Source organism: Melospiza melodia, unplaced genomic scaffold (genome assembly GCF_035770615.1).
Source record: "Melospiza melodia melodia isolate bMelMel2 unplaced genomic scaffold, bMelMel2.pri scaffold_18, whole genome shotgun sequence".
NCBI classification, from domain to species: domain Eukaryota; kingdom Metazoa; phylum Chordata; class Aves; order Passeriformes; family Passerellidae; genus Melospiza; species Melospiza melodia.
Genome location: NW_026948525.1, coordinates 7,133,582 through 7,154,495, shown reverse-complemented (window position 1 = coordinate 7,154,495; position 20,914 = coordinate 7,133,582).

Genomic DNA, 20,914 nt, shown 5'->3' with positions numbered 1-20,914 from the left:
AATGCCAAGATCCAGTGATTGCTGGCACCACCAGTGCCCAGATGCGGGAATTTCCCAGTGCCAGCACAGCCCAAGTCTTGTAATTTCTGGCAAAGAAAGCCGAAACCTTGCAAATACCTGGTACCTACAGCAACCCAATCTTGTGTTTGCTGACACCACAGTGTCCAGATCCAGAAGTTTTAAGGTTCCTGCACAACATAATTCCAGCAATATGCTGGCATTGAAAGTTAGCATTTGGCAATTTCCTGGTGCTGGCACATTCCCTACCCAGATCTGGTGTGCGCTGGCACTGCCAGTGCCCACATCTGGCAATTTCCCTGTTCTGGCATCGCCCATGTCCAGCAATTTGCTGGCCAAGAAAGCTAAAACCTGGCAATTTCCCCTTGCCAGCACTGGCCAGTCTGGGGTTTGCTGGCAGCGGGACCCCAAGAAAAAGGAAGGAAAGAAGAAAGGAGGAAGGGGTCCAGATCCAGTCCTTCCTGGAGCCTGGAGCCTGAAATGAGCTGTTTGCTGGCACTGCCAGTGCCCAGATCTGGAAATTTCCCTATTCTGACACAGCCCAAGTGCAGCAATTTGCTGGCACAGAAATCCAAAACCTGTGGCAGCTTCCTGCTACTGGCTCTGGCACCACCCACATCTTGTGTTTCATGTAATCAGAACCCAGATTTGGAAATTTCTCAGTGCCAGCAGAGCCCAAATCTGGCAGATTTCTGGCAATGACACCACGCACATCTGGTGTTTGCTGGCAGTGCCAGCGCCCAGATCGGAAAACTTCCTGGTGCTGGCACAGCCCAAGCCCAGTGATTTGCTGGCACAGAAAGCCAAAGTTTGGAAATCTGCAGGTTCTGGCTCCAGCGCCACCATGATCTGGTGTTTGCTGGGACTGCCAGTGCCCAGGTTTGGAAATTTCCCAATGCCTTCACAGCCCAGGTCCAGCAATTTGATTTTAGCCACCTTAGGAAGAGAAGTTCCTCAGACTGTGACTTTCCTTTTTCTTGGAACTGTTTAAACCTGCTCTAGACTGAAAACCCAGACAAACACCGGCAGCTCACACCTGTGGCCCCCTGAGCTCTGGGACGCTGCATTCCAGCACCAGAGGGACTTAGAAGAGACCGAGTGAGCCAACTACAACCCACAAAAACGACTTTCTGAATTTGCCAACTCTTCAGCACTGTCCAAGGTTTTATTTAATATTATTCATTTTTCATACTTGTGAATACTTTACTTGTTAAAAAAACTGGGGTTTTTTTCACTTTTCTCAAGGGAAGTCTTTCCCTGAACTAGTAGGGGGAGGGGCCGCTTGAACTTGCTTTCTAGACAGACCCCTTTAGGAGGTTTCCTCCCCAAATTTGCCCTAATCCAGCACAAACAGTCACAATGAAAATTTCACCAGTGGCGGAATTTCCTGGTGGCAAATCTTGTGACAGAAGCTTGACCTTGTTCTCCATGAGAGATTTTTGGGAAGAGCAGACAGGAGAAGATTCCTGGAAAACTGAAACAGCTTTCCAGAAGTGAAATGAAAATGAAACAAACAATCCAAGATGTTTTCCTCTATTTATTTCTATGCTCCCCTTTTCCATGTTACACTATTTCTCCATCCCAGTAATTCCAGATGCACTGCACCTCTAAGATCGGTGACTTGGTGATTTTTAGACACTCTAAAATCCCATGAGCCACACACAGTTTTCCTTCCCCTGTTTTTACTGGAAAGCAACACTGGAGATGTAAGTGCAGTGCTCGGGTCAGGTAGGAATCCTACCCCAAGGGAAGGTGCCCCGACAATGTTTGCCCCTCAGCAAGGACAATGCACAGCAGCAAGCGAGGGGATCGCTGTGCCAGTGTGCAGGAGTCAGGGCTCTGCATCCGGGCTCAGCGCTGCAAAGTTCCCGTGTTTGGGCAGACGGAGGGGCTGTCCCCGGGGCGCGCGGGGCTCGAACGTGGGGCTCGTGGGGCGAGCGGGGAACGGACACGGGGACGAACGGCCCCGGTGCCTCAGTTGCGGCAGCGGCAGCGGCAGCGGCAGCAGCAGCGGCAGCAGCAGCGGCGAGAGCAGCAAAGCAGACAGTTTAAAACGCGCTTTCTCCTATTTTTCTTCCTCTTTATCTTTGTCCCTTTCTTTCTCTCTCTCTCCTTTTCCCGCTGTCGGGCACCCTTCTTCCGCGGTCCCTTGCCCGGCGTCCCTCCCCTCTCCCCGCCTCCCTCTCCCCTGCAGGGCCGGGCCATGCCCCCGGCCCGCCCCCGGCCCCGGGCGGGGCTGCCCCGTGCCCGGCCCCGGCCGTCCCGCCGCGGTCTCGCCTCCGCCCGGCTCTGGCCGTGCTGGCGGTGGCGCTGCTGGGCGGGCATCAGTACGTGGTGCGGGGGCGGCATCGCCGCCCTTCGGCTCCGCCTGGCCCGAGCCCGGCCCCGGCCCCGAGGCAGGGTCCAGTCTCGAACCCGGCCCCGGCCCCGGCCCTTCCCGGGGCCCGCGGAGGACACACGCGGCGCGGCCGCTCCTGCCACCTCCGCTGCGGCTTCCCCGGCCCGAGCTCCGCCGCTCGGCAGCGCGGCCGCCGGCCCCGAGCCTCCCGTGCCGCGTTCCCGGGAGCGAACGCCGGGGCATGGCCGGCCCGGGGCGGGTGAGGGGCACTCGGGGGCCGTTGCTGGCCCCGGGCCGAGCGCTGACCGCCGCGTCCCGCCCGCAGGTGAGGCGCAGGAGGCCCTGCAGGAGCGGCACCGGCTGCGTTCGGTGCTGGGGCGCCAGAGAGCCTCGAGAGTGCCCAAGCTGGCCACTGTGGAGGAGGAGGAGGAGGAGGAGGAAGAAGGCCCTGGAGCTGCTCCAGCACAGGACAATGAAGAGGCGGTGCCGTTCCATCCACCGCAGGAGGGTGAGCGGCAGAGCTGGGCTGCAGGACTGGAGCCTGCGGCCAACTTGGCCCCATCCCATCCCATTCCATCCCATCCCATCCCCTGGGGAAATGCCCATGGACAGGGTGGAAGAGGGGCCGGGCAGACACCCCGCAGTGGCCGTGCTCCATCCCCTGGAGCATCCCGGGGCTCTCCCTGCCTGGGGAGTGCAGGGCTGGGCTGTGTTCTCCGGCCTCTCCCGCAGCCCCTCAGCTCTGGCTGCGCTCGCTCTTTGCCAGATGCAGCCCTGCAGCGCACACAGGAGCAGGAGCGCAGACGTGGCCGCTTCTGCAGCACAGCGCAGGTACCTGCAGCCACCCCCACCTGGGCCGGGCCTGCTGTCCCTGCTCAGCCCAGCACCGTGTGTGCAGCACTCCATGCAACATCCCCGGCTTCTTGCCCTTCTCCTACAGCTCGTTTGCGACTTCATCAGGAGCATTTGGCAGAAGGAGACCAGCACCATGGGCACTGGGCTCAGAGCACACTCAGAGCTCCTCAATCATGAGACCAGTGCCACCCTGCTGGATTTGCTCCTGGAGAAGGGTGTTGCCAGGCCAGAACAAGTAAGCAGCCTGGGGCCAGGCTTCAATTCCCCCATGAGTGCCGTGCCTTCCCCAGCCACGCCTGGTGGTCCCTGGGAGCCTTTGAGGCCATGGCAGTGCGCTGGGAAGGGAAGGACTTCTCTGGGGACCCTGGGGACATTGTTCCTTCTGGCAGCTTTCCAAGTCTCCCCGTACCTTCTCCAGGTGCCCGCCATGGTGAGGTACATTCACTGCTGGCTCATGGCCAATGATTCTGCCGAGCACAGGCTGGACAAGGCCCTGCTGAATCTCACCGCAGCACACCCGGGTGACGCAGTCGTGACGCTCCTGCGTGTGGCCCCGTCCTGTGACAGGTATGGGGCCCACCTGCCCAGAAGGCTCAGGCCTTCCCAGCCCATCAGCCTGTACCACCTGTCCCAGGTGTCTGAGTTCCAGGGCCCTCTGGCTGCTGCCTTTCCCAGCCCTGGCACGTCAGGCCCCGAGCCTGCTGCCATGCTGCCTTGCTGCCCCTAAGGGCCCTGTCCCCACAGGGCTGGGCTGCCTGGCTGCTGCTGGCCAGGGCCAGTGGGCAGAGGCAGAGCCCCTGGTCAGCTGGGCCCCTGGGGATGCCCAGGCCACGGTGCCGTGTCTGAGACCGCCCCTGAGACAGAGCTCTAACCCTACAGAGCTGCTTTGACCATGTGGAAGACCATCATGGGCTCGCTCAGGACTGCAGAGCCAGTGCAGCTGATACTCCTGGATGTGCTGGGGAGCTGGCCAGAGCACAGCATGTGCACCTCTGATAGGGACAAAACGGGTGTCTTTGGCCTGGCTGTGAGTTTCTGACACTGGCCTTTGCTGGCCCCAAGGCTCCCTCTCCAGCAGCTCTCCTTCCTCCTTCCCCCACTGCATCTCCCTGCCTCGGGCGCTGGCCTGAAACCTGGCCCAGGGGCAGCTTCAGGCCCACCAGGCCCCGTGCTCCCCCCTGCCAAGGTCTCTCAGGGGCCTCTCCCTGCTACGCTCGGGCCCCGCCACACGGACACCTCGGCACTGAGTGCTGTCTCGGGGGGCTTTGTCCCTTGCAGGCAACCGTGGTGATGTGGAAGATCCTTCAGGAGGCCCCTGTCCCACGAATAGTGGCGCCGCATTTCCCCCACCTGTTTGTGCATCTGCTCTTCCAAGTGTTCTTCAGCACAGAAGAGATGCCAGAGGAGGTCGACACCTTCTGGAAGCAATGCCAGGAAGAGCACGGCCTTGCCACCAGCCCCAACAGGTGCTCCATCCCACTCCTCCTGTCCCTGCCACATGGCCTGTGAAGGAGCCAGTGCTCCCAGTGTGACTTGGGCTTTGCTGTGCACACAGGTTTGCAGTGCAGACCCTGCAGTCCCTGCTCTGCCTTCTCCAGTGTGAGCAGGTGGTGGTGTCAATGGAAGGCAAGCGTGGCTGGGACACGCTGCTCTGCGTCGATACCCATCACTCTGCCGTGGCTCTGCTGGCCGGGTGAGACACCCCCTTCTCCCCATTGCTCCTGGCATTTGTGCCCCGTGCCTGGGCTGTCCCACACAGTCCCCGTGGCTGTGGGCCAAAGGGACGAGCGACAGCCAAACAGACTGGAAAAGGCTGGGAAAGGGGGTGCCCAGGAGCGGCCACACCTCAAAGGGCCCAGGTCCCCTGGCAGTGGGTGGTGGGGAAGGACAAGAACCATGTGAGTCAGTGCTGGGAAAGGCTTCCCCCACTCGGCTCAAGGTCTTAGTGACACTTTCCACCTTCCAGGGAGATGTGCCATGCATCCAGGCCCTTGTGTAAACGGATCTTATGCTGCCTTCTTGAGATGCTCAGCAAAGAGATGCCATACTGGGATTTCCCTGCCCTGGCATTCCTTGTGGAGGTGAGCCTCAAGGCCAGCATGACCTGGCCGAGCTGCCTCCCAGCTCTCTGCCCTCTCGTCGCCGCAGCCGCCTGGGATGGTGCCCGTGCCCTGCGCTGCTGCCTGGGCCCAGCCCCGTGCGGCTCCGGGCTCCTGCCGGCCGGCTCCCCCGTCACTGCCCTGTGCCTTGCAGGTCCTCGAGTGCCTGGACTTGAGGGAATGCAGGGACAGCATCATGGATCTTGTCTTGTCATGGCACCTGCAGAGGGACCGCGCAGACATTGGCAGCCAGCTGCTCAGGGCCCTCCTCCCGCGCAGGGACCATTCCCCGCTGGTGAGAAGGGGGCAGTGGCTGAAGCCGTGCAGGCAGCGTGGGGCTGGGTAACGCAGTCGCTTGGCCTTGCCTGGCCTTCGGGCGCTGGGGCAGCTGCTCCCAGCTCTCCTGCCTCCCGCTTCAGCTGCCCCAGTGCTTCAGGACAGGCCTTTGGCCTCTGGGCCCTGCGGCAGCAGGGTGGCCTTTCACAAAGTCGTGTTCCACACAGGCCGAAAGAATGTGGAGCCTGACCAAAAGGCTCGTGGAGCTCCTGTGGCTCAGGATGACCACCATGCTACTGGGCTATCTGTTCCTGGATAACGGTGCCCGCATACCCAGTCCCATTGTCCTGCATTTGGCTAAGGTGTTCCTACCACTCTTTGACCACGTAAGGCTCTGTGCCCCCAGCCACGGCCACTGGCTGCTGCCCGCACACTTGGTGCCCTGTGCAGATGCAGGCCTGTGCCAATGTGGGCCAGAACCAGCTGATGCTGAGCTCTTGCTGCCTTCCTGTTCTACAGGGTGATAGCCAGGTGCAGCAGCTCTCCATGATTGTCTTTCACACCTTGATTTCTGCTGTAGAAGAAGAAGGAAGAAAGCCCCTGATGACACAAGTGTGGCAGAGCCTGCTCCCACTGCTCTTCCACTGCCATGATGAGAATCTGCGTGTGGCACAGGTGAGGACTGGTGGGCTGCTGATGTCCCCCTGGCAGGGGGCTCGGCTGCCTCCTGCCCTGCACCTGCTGGACCGCAGCCTCCTCCAGGCTGCAGCTCCTGTGCCGTAGGGCTCTGGGGCCATGTCCGCATCTCTGCTGCTCTCCAGACTTCTCGGGAAACGCTGCTTTGTGCAGTCAAGTTCCTGAAAAGGAAAGATCTTGAAAAAACTGTGAAGAAAGAGAAACTCTCCAAGTTCACTGAGCTCCTGGTAAGGAGGGCCGGCATGCCCCAGCCTCAGCCTGGAGAAGGCCCCTGAGGACGGTGCTCAGCGTGCGGGGCTGGCAGCTGTGCCCCTGCCCGCTGCTGCAGCCAGAGGCCCCGCGGGCTCTTCTCCAGGCTCCCGTGGGCCCGAGCCGGGTGCCCATGGAGCCCCGGCCCGGCGGGGCTGCGGGGCGGGCCGGCACCGCGGCTCCCCGGGCAGCAGCCGGCCCTCTGCCCCCTCCCCTCGGGAGCCCTTGGCCAGCGGCTGCTGGCCGCGCCTCAGGGCTGTGCGGGCAGGCGAGGCCGGCGATGGGCGCAGGCAGCGCCCGGCCCAGGGGCTGAGCCCGCGCCAACCCTTCCCTCCTGCCGCTCTCTGCAGCTGGCAGAGGACAGGAGCCGAGCGGCCGAGCACCTGCGCCAGGCCCTGCGCTACCTCGAGAGCCCACAGGAGCCCCTGCGAGAGGCGGCCATCAGGTTCATGGGTGAGTCCCGAGCCTGGGCTGCCCCTCCCCTCCCCGGCCCGCCGCAGCTCGGCCCCAGCCCCACCTGCTGCCCCGGCAGCGACGGCCGTGCCCTGGGGCGCCGTGGAGCGCCGCCTGGCCTGGGCGTTGCTGCCGCCCTCTGGCAGCCGTGCCCTGGGGCGGCAGCGTGCGGCAAGGGCCCGGGCTGAGCTCTGCCCGGCCAGCAGCCCGTGTGGCCACAGCACCGGCAGCGCCGCTGGCAGGGAGCTGTGCCGCTGGGGCCGTGACAGGTTCTGTGTTCACAGGCATGGCCGGGCGGCGCCTGAGGGGGCAGCAGCAAGAGCTGCAGCTGGTCTGCACTGGTGAGTGAGGGCAGCGGGCTGACAGCGCGGGCTGCCGAGGGGAGCTGCAAGCCCTGCCCCAGCTGCGGAGGGCTCTGCTGCCGTGGGCAGAGAACACGGAGCTTTCAGGGCGCCGTGGGCCATTGGTGGCCAGGAGCTTCGGGCTGATCCCCTTGCTCCCTGCTCCCTTCTGGCCATGGCAAGAGCCGGCTGGAATGGCCCTGGCAGGGGGCTCTCCTTGGCTCCCCGCAGATCCGGCTCTGACCGTGCCTCTGTTCCTCTCTCTTGCAGCCCTGGAACGCCTGACGGAGGACAGGAGCAGTGCCGTGTCGCAGCTAGCACTTGAAACACTGCATGTCCTGAGGGAAATACAGCGTGGGCGATATTCCACCATCCAGAGGCTGCAAGATCAGCTGCACAGGGCATGGAGGACCCGGCCTCGTCTGTCGGGGCTCGGCTGGCTGCGCTGCCGGAAGACTTAGGAGAAGAGCTGATCCTGGAGGCTGTCTTTGCTGGGGCAACCTGAGCCAGGGGTAATTTTCCTTTTCTTTAATATTTTTCTGTTCTTCTTTTCATTGTTTTATCTATATTGAAAATAAATAATTTATAGGGTATATATAATTATATATATTCTTATAGATTATAGATTACTGTAAATAATTATAGAATGTATTATGATACACAGACTGCCAGGAGCTTTTCTTTGCTGCCCCGGGTCTGCAGGGCAAGAGGCAGGAAAGGGTGAAAAGGGAGCTTGTGCTCAGCAGCACAGGAGGCTGAGGGGTGCTGAGGCCCTGCAGGGGGAAAAGGGTGCTTGTGCTCAGCCAGCTGCCCAGGCGTGCAGCGGCCCAGGGGAAATGGCCAGAAGCCCCTTGGCCTTTGGTGGTTCTGCTGAAGCCTTTGTGCTGCCCACAGAGCGGCTGGGCAGGGGCCGGGGCTGCGGGGATCCCTGCCAGAGCGGTGCCTGGAGATGGCCACAAGCCCTGTGCCAGGCAGGAAGCGCCATCCGTGTCCTCCTGCCTGTGTGCTGCTGGCTGCCTTGCTGAGAGCTCCCAGGTGCCTCTGGATGGGGCTGCTCTGGAGCTGCTGTGGGGCTGCGGCGCTGCTGCTGGGCAGCTTGGCCTGGCTGGGGCAGCCCCTGAGGGGCTGGGGCGCTGGCAAGCCCTGGGCAATGGGCTGTCAGAGGCCACAAGCAGCCCCCCAGCAGCCGCCTTGATCCTGACAGAGTTGACTTGCAAGAGGGTTCCTGGGCACTCTGGCACTAACAGCATCAGTGTTGTTGGAAACCCAAATGCAGGGAAATCTCAGACCTTTGGTCTTGTCAGCAAAGCTTAGAATTAAGCACAGGACTTGATTGGAGACCTTGGAAAGGGCTTCCAAACTTAGGTGCTAGAAGCGAGAATGAGGATTTCTAGTTTATTATAGCAGAGACACGGGGAGGAGAGTTGAAGTGGAGGAAAGTTACGAGTTTTAGAGTCCAAGATCTAGAAAAAATAAAAGTAGTTACAATGGAAAACGAGAAGCTTAGGATGCAGTGCTGTAGGTTTGTGTGTCATAACATGATTGGCTAAGGAAGCTTACACTGTAGCAGGAGTCCCTAAGACGAAATATTGAAGGGTTGGCTCCAAACCACAAATATCTTTGTTGGTCGTGTCTTCTTGGCCAAGAAATCCTTCCAAGCTCTTGTAACTACAAGTCTTGCGGCCCTGTGAGCCATGCGGTGGAGATGTGAGCCAAACTCACCCTTCCTGTCTGTGTAGAAGTGAAGAAAATGCAATGGCATCATGTAAAAAACTCAGAGGTCCGCTCTCTAGCTCGTTCCAAACTCCTTCAACTCCTGCAGAGTGGGATTTAGCTACAAAGAGATGACAAGGACCCTTAGTGCTGCCTCTTTGACTCCAGAGCAGTTGCTTTAGAATCTTTCACATAACCCTGTGTAGTTATGTGCCAGAAATGGATCATTGGAAGAAACTTTCCCAAGTAACTTGCATGGAGGTTTGTTTGAAGGGTGTTTGAGGAGAAAGGCTCCCAGCAGAGGTCTGGGCTTTGGCCTAGCTGTGTCCCCTGCTGATTGTGAAGTGTGCCATCAGCTGCAGGGCTTTCTGGGCTAAAAATGTCATCAAGTCACTTGGACTTGCTCTTTATGGCCTCTAAAAGCTGGACCCAATTTTGGGGCAAATTTGGAGACCGCATCTATGGGTGGATGGGGCACCTAGGATTTTCCCAGTTGCTGGGAATGGTTCTCCAGGTCCCTGGAGTATCCATCCCATCTGGTTCTGCTTGTCCTGGTTCCCTGACAGCTGGGGCCCTGGGCAGAGCCCTGAGAGCCTGGTCTTCCCCCAGGGAAGGAGAAGGAGCCCCTGGAGAAGCTGTACCAGGTGAGGATGCTGCTGCTGCTGCTGCTGCTGCTGCTGCTGCTGCTGGAGACAGCGATGGTGACATCAAGGATGACAAGCTCTTCCTCAGCCTGGCCACGGGAGGCTGAAGGTGATGGACTTTGATTCTGGCACCTTCTTCAAAGCCAAACTCCACAGGGAATTTGCAGATGAGTCCCCAGCCGGGGAAATTCTGCCAGATTTGGGCATGACCAAGCCCGGCTGGGAACCAAAGGCTCCCCCTTTGCTGGGGCAGATGCAACTCATTCTTCAGTGGCTGCCCAGCTGCTTTTGGCAGGGCTGGGGCATGGGCTGGGGTGGGCACGAAATGGGAGTGGGCTCCTGGCCCTGCCAACAGCCCCCAGCACCCACTGTGCCCCGAGCTGGGGCTGGGGCAGCCAGCCCGACACAAACAAACCCCCATGGTGGGAGCAGAGGTGGGGCTCCAGAACCCATGCTGGGGCTGCTTTGCTGTGCAGGCAAGGAAGGGCTTGGGCTGCACCACTGCCCTTGTTTGCTTTGGGGTCACTGTGATTTTGGGGGGCAGTGCAGGGGGGAAGAGAGAAAGTGTGGGCTTCCCTCAGCCATGGCTGGGTTTTTCCCTGGCATGCAGGGGTTTGGCCTTTCTCAAGGCCCTTACAGAGATAAGAGTTTTCACCGTTTTTCTTGTTTTCCCTTTTTGCATCTAATCTCTTTTCAATAATGTGTTGTTTGTTTTAGCAGAGGAAATGTTCCAGGTGATCCAGTGTGGATGGGGAAGTGCTGGGGAGCAGCTGTGGCGTGGATGGGCCGTGCCCTTGGAGAAGGCTGAGGCCATGGTTTGGGAGCAGCTTTTCTTGCAGCCGTGGCTGGCGTGAGGTGGGTCCCTGTGTGCTTGGCAGGGTGGGATCAGAGCTTTTGGGAGCTGGCAGTGAGCACAGGAGCATCCTGCTCTGGGCAGCTGCTGAGGGCTGGATGTGCCGTGGCTGGCTGCAGGCTGGGCACATGTGCTGCCCTCCTGCTCTTTGCCAAAGGCAGAAGGGATGGGCAGCTCTGGGCACAGCTCTGGGCACAGTCAGCATGGCCTGGGCACCGCAGGCCTTGGCACAAGGGCACAGGAGCCCTCAGCTGACGGGCGGTTTCTGCTTTCTCTCCTTGCAGCCAGGCTCTGCGGGTGCTGAGGCTGCTCTGGGCTCTGCCAGGGCTCTGCTGGGCTCAGCCCTGGGCCCAGCTGGGCTGGCTCTGCCCTCACATTGCTCTGACAGCTCTGCATCAGACGAGCCCATTGCGAGCACAGCGCCTGAGCTTTCTGCTTTGGCAGGTGAGTGAGACTCTGCTGCAGGCCCAGAGATTGCAGCTGGGGACACACATCCAACTGGCAAGGACCCAAACTCTCCACAGTCCAGCTGAACACCTGGATCTGCACAGGGTGTTTTGTCTGTCCCATTCTTCCTTCTTGATTGGCTGGAATTGTGCAATTCCACTTTCTTCCTCCTCTAGAAGTGCCACGAGTGGGCCAAAGCTGGCGAGTTGGCCGTGCTCCTGAGGCAGTGCAGTCTGGAGCTGGTGGATGGAGAATTGCCCATCTGCACTGCCAAACCAGAGCAAAAAGCTGGCAGTGGGACTTTGTGTCTCTAAGAGATCCCTGACAGTTTCAAAGGGAATGTGCAGCTCATTCCCAGGCTGAGAAGGAAGGTCATCTTCTAAAGGATTTGGGCTTTGACAGAGTTTCCATTCCCAGTCCTGCTTGGAGCTGGAAGGGCACAAAGCAATTTCCTCTTGTTTCGACCAGAATTTAAAATAACAATATTGGAAACAATCCCCAAAAACTTTTTATAAAGACTGCTGACATCACTAAGATGGATCCATGCCATCAGCACATTTACAAAATGAATAACTGAGTTCTGTTTCGAATGATCAGTTACCTCTTAATTCAAAGTTAGAGAAGATTTTTAACTGCACACTTGGGTTTTGTTTTTATCTTTCACACTTTATATAGTTTTTTATTACTTTTTCCTTTTTTCTCCTTTCAATAGAAAACATGTCCTATCAAAGGAATGTCCTTTGCTCCTGGTTCCTGTGTGGAGCAGCTCCCTTCCTGCTGGCTGAGCTGCTCAGGCAGAGCCCGGCAGCTCCTGGCCCTGCAGGGCTGAGGCTTTTCCCCGTTGCTGGGCACAGACTGATGGAGCAGCACTGCTGAACTCGGGCACACAGAGGCACCAGCAGCAGCTGCCTTTGGCCACCTGAGGCTCCAAGACCCAAACTCTGAGCAGCCAGGGCTGGAAGAGACTGGCAGGATCTGATCCCTGACTCTGGGCAGACAGGGCTGAACAAATGACCCCGCAGAAGCAGCAGCAGCAGCAGCAGCAGATGGAGCTGACTTTGAGCACAGCCCCTGCCCCTTTTCCCTCCTGTGTGCAGCGGTGTCACAGCAGCCTGAGGCACCTGGGAGCCCCCAGTGCCAGCAGGGACTGGAGATGGCAGCCCTGGGCTCCTGGAGGCTGTGCAAGGAACGGAGCTGGGCACTCCCTGTGCATGGGGAGCTTCCAGATGGAAAAGGCTGCTGTGCCCAGGCAGCTCCAAGGGCACAGAAAGGAGGCTCTGGAGCACTGGATCTGTGCCAGTGCCACAGTCCTGGGCAGCAGCCAGCGAGCCCTGGGGGAACAGAGGGCACAGCACGAGGGACAGAACCAGGCAAGGGCAGAGACTGGAGAGAGCCAGGCCTGGGAGCAGGAGCAGCTGCTCCATTGCACTCTTGGAGAAAGCTCTTGGCTGGTTCAAAGCGCTGAAAGGCGTGAAGGGCAGAGAGGAGGCCACAGCAAACAATGCTCCTGTTTGCACAGCCTCCCCTCTCCGTGTCCCAGAAGGAATTGCATGCACTGTGTTCTTCTCTCCGAGCCGTCTCATTCAGCATGAGCAACTCAGCACCAGGAGCTGAAGGAGCTGAAGCCTCAGGCCACAGGAGCTGGGCAAGAGGGAACTTTTGGAGCAAAGGAATGCTGCTAAAATAGCCCCAGCTGAATGCAGTGGATATAATCATGGAATCACAGAATCCTTTCTGTTGGAAAAGCCCTCTGAGCTCACCCAGTGCAGCCGCTCACCCAGCAGTGCCAAGCCCAGCACTAAACCACGTCCCTGAAGTGCCAAGGCCTGGACACCAGCCCTGAGTGAGGCCTGGACAGCAGGCCCTGAGCCAAAGGTGGCCTCTGGATGAACCTTCCAAGCAAAGGTTATCTTTGTATCTGCTCCCTGATGAAATATGCATGGTTATTAGCACTGTGATAGATGTAGCCACTCCTTAGTGAGACATGTATTGACCTTTGTGTATTTAGAAGCCAGACAAGGCCATGAAATCTGACATCTGGCCTTGTTTGGGGCTGAATGGTCAAAGTCACCTCCCTTGGTTCCTCCTGGGGCCCTGGCCAGGCTTTGGGAGGGACCCAAGAGGAGGATGAAAGCAGATGTTGCCACACTAGCAGTACTGTCAGTTTGTTCATTCAGCACTGTCAGAGCTGGGCCCTCTCCCAGCGGGGTTGGAGCCTCACCTGGGGCTGGAGGCACCTGCAGGAATTCCCAGTGCCCAGGAGTGGCTCTGCAGCCCTTGGCTGTGACAGCTTCCCCAGCTGCTGTGTGGGTCTGGGGGATGGTAAAGGCTGAGGGTGAATGCTGCTGGATCTTTCTTAATCACTGCTGCAATCTTTGGTGGGGATGGTTGGCTGCATTGCTGAGCTGCTCCTTTTGTGATTCTTTGCTGCTCTGAACTGCAGGAAATGACACTGATTCCTTCAGCTGGAGTCTGTGCCCTTGGTGCTAACTTTGGCTACTGGTAATACAAAACTGGCACAGTCTGGCCAGATCCCAACAAAATGTCACTTGTTCAGTGTCAATGTGAGGAATCAGTGCCATCAAGAATTCCCAGCTGGAAAGCCCTTCCCTCGAATTCCCTGGCTCTGGAGTAGGCTGAGATCAGAGCCCCGTGTGGGCAGTGGGGCAGTCGGGTAAAAGAAGCTGCACCCCTGGATGGCTTTAAATGCATCCAAAAATTGCATATGGAAAAGGAAAAGAACTTGTGGGTTTGGGCAGACAAACATGAATTTGTTAAGGGTGCATTGGAAACAGCACCTTCAGAAGGAACAATTATTGTTGGAATGCTCCCACATGGAGCAAGAGAAGAAGATTTTAATTTTGAGCTCAGATGCATTTGTGCAAGTGAAATATCTATATACATAATAATATATATGTATTTATAGTATAGTAAGACCTCAATATATATATTTATATATGTCTGTATCTACTTTTATCTATATTTTTATATCACTATCTATGTATAAAATTATAATAATAATGTGAAGTAGTGTTGACAATACTAATTTGGTAGCTTTGGCAGCTCAGGGATGTAACACTAAATACCCTACAGAACTGGATTGGCCAGGACCTTAATGTCAGCGGTCAACTTTGTGAGATTGTATACAATGGAAAAAGGAGGAAGGGAGGAAATTGGCTATTTTTACAGGGTGTGCTGATGCTGTGATGCAGAGTGCTTTGTCTGTTCCTGTGAAAAATACAGTCATTAAGCCTGCAGGGTTTTTCATGCACAAGCTGCAGGACTGGTTGAACGGGTTGTTAAAAGAGCAGTGTAAAAAATGAGGAGATGGAACCTTTGCCCATGGAGAGCCCATGTCCCAGATGTGCTCCATGCCCTTCACAATGGCCCACGGGGGAAATGGAAACCCCCTGGCTGTGCACGGCTGCCCCCAATTTGCAAATCCAACCATGGGCAGTGAGACTTGGGCTGCCTGGGAAATTGTTCTGGCTGTGATGGCCCCTGGCAGGGCCAGCCCAGAGGCTGCGGGGCTGGGCCTTCATGCGTTGGAATTCATTAGGATAAATTCAAATCAAATGAGAGCTATCAATACCAAAACAGGAATTCAGATTCCTCCAGGACACTTTGCTTTGGTAACTGCTCCCTTGGAGCTTGGCCTTGCAAAGTGTTCCTGTCATGGCAGGAGGAATTGATGCAGAATATCCAGGAGAAATTACAGTAATTCTGTCAAACAATAATGAACAAGATTGGATTATTCAACCCCATGACAGAGTAGCACAATTATTGATCTTGCAATTTTAAGAACAATTGTGAAAAAAGGAGATCCACCTCCAGTCACCACCGTTGTGGGGATAAAGGGTTTGGATGCAGCAGCCCTAATAATGGAGCCGGAGTGTGGGTCCAGAGGCCAAATGGCCCTCCCGAGGCAGCTGAAGGAACAGCTCCTAGGAAAGACAACTCTGAGTCCTGAAACCTGGGCAGGAACAATGGGAATGTGTCCCTGCAGCCAGGGATTCTGTGTGAGAACAAGGAGATTTGACAGGATATTGTTTTACACATCCTGCCAGACCAGATCTCCCTGTTTGCCCCAAGGGCCCCTGTGGAAAATGCTCTGATCCACGGGGCTCCGTGTGAACGCTGCTGTGACACTGAGGGACTTGCACAGGAATTCCATCCAGGAGCCTGGGTGCCCCTCAGGGACTGGGACCCGGCCCCTTCCAGTCAGAGGGGAAAGGGTCCCCCCAAGCCTTGTTAGCCACAGACAGCATGGTAAAGCTGAACAGCAAAGGGCCTTGGGGCATTATTCTGGAATTAAAAAGGTGCCAGCTCCACGGACAACAGAATTCTTGTTCCTAACTCCAATGGGATTGAGAAAATAGAATGAAGAACGGTGTCACTAAAGTACTCCTGATGTCTGTAAGGTGTACCTTGATAGTCAGCCAGAATCTTTGTCTGCCACAAACACCTCTCGTTTTTCACCAAGGGGTTAGTCATCAAAATGTAATGATGGGTTATGATGGATTGCTGAGCTTCTTTTGTAATTCTTTGCTAATGATGATGTGCTTTGCTGAGCTTATCCTTTTGTAAATCTCTGCAGCTGTGCATGATATAAATGACACAATTCCTTAGGCTGGTGTCTGTGTCTTTGGTAGTGACCCTGCCCACTGGTGAAACAGGGCCCCCTCTTGCCTTAAGTGTTACCTGGGAAGGCAAAAACTTTCCCTCCAAAATTCCCCCCTTCCTCCCTGTTCCCCCCATTCCTACCCTGAGCATGATGTGCTCTGGTCTGGGGTATGCCTGGGCTCAGTTGGGGTCCCCTGTCCTGGCTGTGTCCCCTGCCCAGCTCCCCCGCAGCCCCAGCCCCTGCCCAGCGTGGCCAGACCTCCTTACGAGAGTCCCTGCATCAATATCAGCCACTGAATGCTGCAATCACTTCTTGTGTAATAGGAACAGCAATAAAAGACACCCTTTATAATAGGAATACATATTTCTTATAAGCTCTTTGAACTCTTTCTCCATAACTGTCAAAGGAAACCCTCCTAATGAACTGCATTGGAGCAGAGGGAAATCAAGGCAGAGCCATGGTTTGTCATGACTTGCTTGATCCTAATGAGCCCCGTGGTGCATTTGGCGTGAGCCCTGGAACCTTAGGGCCTGGGAGGAGATTGCACAAACCTTGCCAGGAGTCAAAGTCAGAAGAAAACCCCAAACTGTCTCAGAGCACTAATGGCTCCCACTGAGGTCCATCCCCAACAGAGGCTCCTCATGGACTCCTTACAGGACAGAATTGGAGACCAGGATGGCACAAAAGCCTCTCAAACACTCAGTGTGGGAAGGAAAATCCAAAGTACCTTAAACACCTTGAGTGTCTCAAAGGATTAATGAGCCCTACTGAGTGTAAGTACAAAGCTCTCCAGGGACTAATTAACACAGATAATTGGGGCCATGATTGCACAAACCTCTCCCAGAGTCTGTATCCAAAGGGAAACACCAAGTACCTTAAAATAACTGAAGTACCTTGTAGCATTAATGAGCCCCACTGAGTGTTGTTACTGACAAAGCCTCTCCAGGGACTAATTAAAGCAGATAATTGGAGGCCATGATTGCACAAACCTCTCAGAGACTCCAAGGCAAAAGCAAAACCCAAAGTCCTTTGAAAAACCTGCAGTCCCTGTAGGGAGCATTCAGGAGCCCCCAGGGCCATTCCTGAGCAAGGCTCCCCAGGGACTCCTTCCAGCAGATCCTTGAGGCCACTGGGATGTGGGCTAGGGGCGGATGCTGAGGGCAGGACAAGGGGCTGACAGTGCCCAGCCTGGCTGGGGCTGTGCCAGGAAGCCCCAGGGCCTCAGGACAAGGTGTCTCCTCACAGCCCTTGGTGGCACAGACCCTGCTGTGCCCCAGGGCACAAGGACTCGGCTTCTCTTTTTCCCCAGCTGTCATCAGTGCCTCCAGTTCTCTGCTCTGCCTGGGGCCTTGGGACACTTTCTCAGTTGTGAACCTCAGTGGGACCCATTAAAAGTCCAAGAAAGTTTGGAGCTGGATTCTGACTTGGAGTTCTGGAGAGGTTTCTTCAGCTCCCTCTCAGGGACTGATGTTCAGGGCTCAGAGTAAAAGGGATGAAATTCAGGTATGATCTAGAAAATACTTCTTCCCTGTCAGGGTGGTGAAGTCCTGGCACAGGTTGCTCACAGAAGCAGAGTAAATAGTCTTAGAATTCTTCTTTTCTGTCCCATTGCTATTCCATAAGTTCAAGTTTGGTTTTCAGAGTGCCACCTTCTCAGCTGGTTGCCATTTGTGTCCTGCTTTCTCTCCTGCCTTCCTTTGTCTGCTCCTTTTCCCTTCCACACGGTCTCTCTTTACCTGTGGCAGCTCCCAGCCAAAGACCTTCCCCTGATTTTTTTTTTTTTCCTTCCCAACTCGGGTGCTCAAACAGCCCTGGATGAAGTTCTGGAGGCTGGCAGTGAAATGTCTTTGTAAGATCTTGCTCTGCTTGTGTCTTGGCCCCTTCAGAATTTGGCCTTGAAGGGCAGGAGCATCTTTTCCTTGCTGGCAGCTGGAATTGCAGCCCATGGCAGTGAGTGCCAGAGATGTCAGAGGGCGATTGCTGAGGCTGCCGGGGCGCTGCTCCTGCCGTGCCTGCCAGGGGAGCTGTGCAGGGCAGGGTCAGGCTGCAGCAGCTGGCTGGGCTCCCCGAGCAGACAGCAAAGGCGGCTTTGCTGCACATTCTGCAGCTGGGAGCAGAGGGAAGAAGGGCAGGGAGTCCCTGACAGAATGCTGGAATGCTTGTGCCTGGAAGGAACCTGCCCATGGGTCCATCCAGGCTTAAGGTGCCATGAGGGAGAGGTGCCTCAGCCCCAGTGAAGGCACAAATGAGACCATAGGAGAACAAAACCATATTGTTTTGTTCATGGATTTTACTGAACAAGAAATGGGAGCTCAGGAGATCGAAGTACGAAAGAGGTCTTGGAGAGAGAGAGCTTAGAAGATGATCAGTTGGAAGTAGATACTTTTTAAGGTCCTTTCCTGCATTCTGGGATTCTAGAAGACGTGTAGATGTGAATTTGGATTTAATATTCTTCTTCTTATTATAATTTCTTCTTCTTTCTTTCTCTTCTTCCCCTTCTTCTTCTTAATTGCTACTACTATTCTTTCTTCTTCTTTAAAATATTCTTCCTATTCTCCTTCTAAGTAATCTTATTTGCTTGCTATGCTTATTAACTATGTCATTCTTGATTTTTAATACTCCTTTATTAATTACTAGTTTTTCATCTTCCTCTTCATCTTCGTATTCCTATTCTCATTCTTATTATTCTTACTAAATTTAGTACTACTATTTCTTCTTCTTCATCTTCTTATTCCTATTTGTTTTTTTTTTTTTAATTTTTTAAAATACTTTTTGTGTAAGTTTTTTGATTTTTTTTTAAGTACTACTATTTCTTAAACTCAAATTGATTTTGTTTTGGAAGAATGGTATGAGTCAAAGTCCTGTAGTCACATCCATGGAGCAACACCTCCCACCTGTGCCCATTCTTCAGGGATATAATCCCAAAGGACCAGCGTGGAATCCTTTCAAGATGAGAGGAAATGGCCTTTGATGGCACCAGGGGAGGTTTGGATTCAATGTCAGAAAGAATTTTTCTCTGACAGAGGGGTGAGGCACTGGAAGAAGCTGCCCAGGGAGGCAGTGGAGTTGCTGTCTCTGAGGCATTGAGGACTTGTGCGGATGTGGCCCTTGGGGATGTAGTTTTGCGGTGATGATGGTGCTGCCAGGGTGCAGGTGGCACTGGGTGAGCATCAGGGTTTCTTCCCACCTCTGGAATTCCCTGCTGATCGCTCTGGCACCAATCGTGTCCCACACGTGCTGTTTAGGGCTGGCCCCAGCAGTGCCTGTGGGTGCTGGGGAGATGCTCCAAGCCGGCAGGGGCAGCTGAGGCTGCAGGGCCATGTCCAGGCCGAGGCCGCCCGTGTGGCTCCCTGGGGCCTCGCACAAGGAGCAGCCACCATCGGGCTGGCCCGGGCTGGGCAGGGCCATGGGTGCTGCTCCTGTAGCTGCCACGCCAGGCAGGGCCAGCAGAGCAGTGTCTGAAGTGCCCACAGCGCCCGCCCGAGGCGGCCGGGCTGTTTGCTCGGGGCAGCCCCTGCTGCCTGCGGGTCTGTGCTCCCGACTGGCCAGCTGAGGCGCTGCCAGGGCTCTGCGGGGCAGGCCACCAGAAGAGTGACGACCACCACAGGAGGAACTGACACAGGTGCTGAAGCCACTCAGGGTTGTAAAGCCGTGACGCAGCTTTATGCAAATCTGAGTATGCTAATGAAGTGTTGTAATTGTGACTTTTAAAATGTAACTGAAGGCTAAAGGAGATCGTGGAATCTTATGGAACCAAGTGTGAATTGTTACAGGACCCAGGAGACCATGGTGACACCATGGAACCAAGTGCCCAGAGTTTCAGGGTTTAGCCTCATGGAGACCATTGTGTCCCAATGGGAACACATGGAACAAAGGCTCCTTAGTGACACAGCAGGGCCTCATGGAATGCAAGAGATCATCCTGATGGAATTGAAACTCATGGTCCCAAGGCTCCACTGTTTTACAGCATGGTCTCATGGAATCCAAGAGACTATTGTGATGGAATGGGAACTCATGGATTCAAGGGTCCACTCTTTTGCTGCGTGGCTTCATGAAATGCTGGAGACCATTGTGGCACCATGGAAACGAATGTCACAAAGGCTATACTGTGACCCAGCAGGGCCTCATGGAACCAAGGACACCGCTGCGATACAATGGAATCACATGGAACCAAGGTCCAGTTGTGACAAAGCTGGGCCTCATGGAACCGAGGACACCCTGTGATACAATGGAATCTCTGGGATCCAAGGATCAATTGTCAGCACATCAGGTTCTCATGAAACCAAGCAGAACATTGTGGCACAGTGGAATCTCATGGGAGCAAGGCTCTGCTTTGATCAAGGTGCGCCTCATGGGACACAGGTGGCACTGGGACATTGTACAGGCCTTGTAGGAACATGACACCACTGTGGCAGACCAAGGCCTCATGGGACCTGGGAGGGCATTGTGACACAATGGAACCTGATGGAACCAAGGCCCCATTGTGACACGGCAGGGTCTCATGGAACCTATGTGCCACTGGGACATTGCCAAGGCTCCTGCAAGCAAAGTTCCACTGTGGCAAAGGCAGGCTTCGTGGCACCCAGGAGACCATTGTGGGACAATGGAATCTCATGGAACCAAGGCCCCATTGTGACAAAGCGTGGCCTCATGGAAGCCCAGTGCCACAGGGACATCTCCAGCCTCGGTGGAAGCAAGTGTCCATTGTGACACAGCACAGCCTCAAATCACAGGAGAGCAGAGGGATGCTATGGAATCTTGGGGAATCAAGGGTCAATTCTAAACACAGTGAGGACTCATGGAACCCAGGAGACCATTGTGACACTGCCCTTTTTCACAAAGGGGCGGTGCTTCCATGAGAATCCATGGGCCAACAATGTTCTCCTGGGTTCCAGGAGGCCCCGCTGTGTCACAACGGCCCCTTGCTCCCACGACCCACAGCACAGTCCCCATTGCCCCTGGGTTCTGTGAGGCCATGCTGCATTCACAGCTGCCACTTTCTTCCATGAGATTCCACTGTGTCACAGTGGTTCCCATGTTTCCATGAGGTTCTGCTGTGTCACTGTGGACACTGGGTTCCACAAGAGCAATGTCCCGCTGGCACCTGTGTCCTTTGGGCCCCACTTTGCCAAAGCAGAACTTTGCCTCCATGAGATTCCAGGCTGTCCCAATGCTCTGCTGAGTTCCATGAGGCTGTGCTGTGTCACAATGGACACTGAGTTCCACCTGCCCTGGCAATATCCAAGTGTCCCCTGGCTGCCATGAGGCCCCGTTGTGTTTGCAGGTGACACTTGGTTCCCCAAGATGT